Genomic DNA, 1,695 nt, shown 5'->3' with positions numbered 1-1,695 from the left:
CTTTGCTTTTCCAAGGATTGAAGGGATTCGAACTTCCAAAAAGGCATGAAGGATTCGCTTTTCCAAAAGATGGAAGCATGAAGGATTCGCTTTTCCAAAGAATGAAGGGATTTGCACTTCCAAAGATCTGAACGTATGCTTTCAAAACTTTCAAAATTTTCGTAAGCTTTCAAAACTTAAGCTTTCTGAGATGATTAACGAAAGCTTTCAAAACTTTAACTTTCGTAAGCTTTCGTAATAGGAATTAACGTACGCTTTGCTCTTCTCAAGACTGCCATGTTCTCAAGGCTCTCACAAGAGTCTGTGCATAGACTCTAAGATAGCAGTGGCTATGGCAGGGAGTTGGCTATGGCAAATTTAACTATGGAAAGCTTAATAAAATATAGGAATTGGCTATGGCGAATCCAAGGGAGCGCTTCATTCCTTAAACAATAGAAAATCAGCGCTTCATAAGAGTCTAGCATCAAATGCATCGAGCAGTAAGAGTCTGTCACGGGTATAAGAAGGCAAAAAATCCGTGAATTAAAGAGGAAGCTACCAAACTGATTGAGCATCAATTGTGTTGTTTCCTTCTAGCTCCATCAACTTCACAGCTCTGGTGGAGTTCAGCCTTCTTGCCTCAAGAATCTCCATGCGAGCTGTGGTGAGTAAAACTCTGAGACTCTGAGACTCCTCTCCAATCCGCTTTGGAATGAATAGAAAGTGAATGAGGGAAAGGCATCAATTGAAATGATATACCCCTCCTAGAATAGTAGGGTAATCATTTGTACAAGAGAATGGTAGTGGTGCCAATCTCTTATTAGGCCCTAAGAAATGGCATTGAGAAGCCTAAACTCACATGTGCATTCTTCTATGTAGTGGTCACTGTCTCTGCTGTGTAGAGATCATATGGAATTGTGTTAATCTCTGTGGAGAATGCCAACAGTGGAGAATGGTACTGGTGCCAATCTCATACCATGACCTACAAACATGCACAAGGAATCCTAAACTCACATGTGCATCCTTCTATGTAGAGATCACTGTCTCCGCTGTGTAGAGATCATATGGAATTGTGTCAATCTTTGAGTTCATCAAACTCACATGTGGATTGGAATCGGACACCACTCTCCTATGATCACTAAAATACCCCTCCTAGTATAGTATGGTAATCATTTGTACAAGTGAAGAATGGCAATGGTGCCAATCTCTTATTAGGCCCTAAGAAATGTCATTGAGAAGCCTAAACTCACATGTGCAGAGATCATATGGAATTGTGCCTATCTCTGTGGAGAATGCCACCAGTGGAGAATGGCAGTGGTGCCAATGTCATACCATGACCTGAAAACATGCACAAGGAATCTTAAACTCACATGTGCATTGGCACTTTTGCCATTATCATACTGCCATTCTCCACTAGTGGTAATGTGCATTCTTCTATGTAGTGATCACTCTCTCCGCTGTGCAGAGATCATATGGAATTGTGCCAATATTTGTGGAGAAGCCACCAGTGGAGAATGGCAGTGGTGCCAATCTCATACCATGACCTGAAAACATGCACAAGGAATCCTAAACTCACATGTGCATTGGCACTTTTGCCATTATCCTACTGCCATTCTCCGCTAGTGGTAATGTGCATTCTTCTATGTAGTGATCACTCTCTCCGCTGTGTAGAGATCATATGGAATTGTACCAATCTCTGTGGAGAATGCCACCAGT

The sequence above is a fragment of the Dipteris shenzhenensis genome, chromosome 12, assembly GCF_047967505.1.
Source record: "Dipteris shenzhenensis isolate YYH24624 ecotype China chromosome 12, Dip_SZ_1.0, whole genome shotgun sequence".
NCBI lineage: Eukaryota > Viridiplantae > Streptophyta > Polypodiopsida > Gleicheniales > Dipteridaceae > Dipteris > Dipteris shenzhenensis.
The sequence above is the reverse complement of the archived record's forward strand: the minus strand, read 5'-3'. Positions refer to the sequence as shown.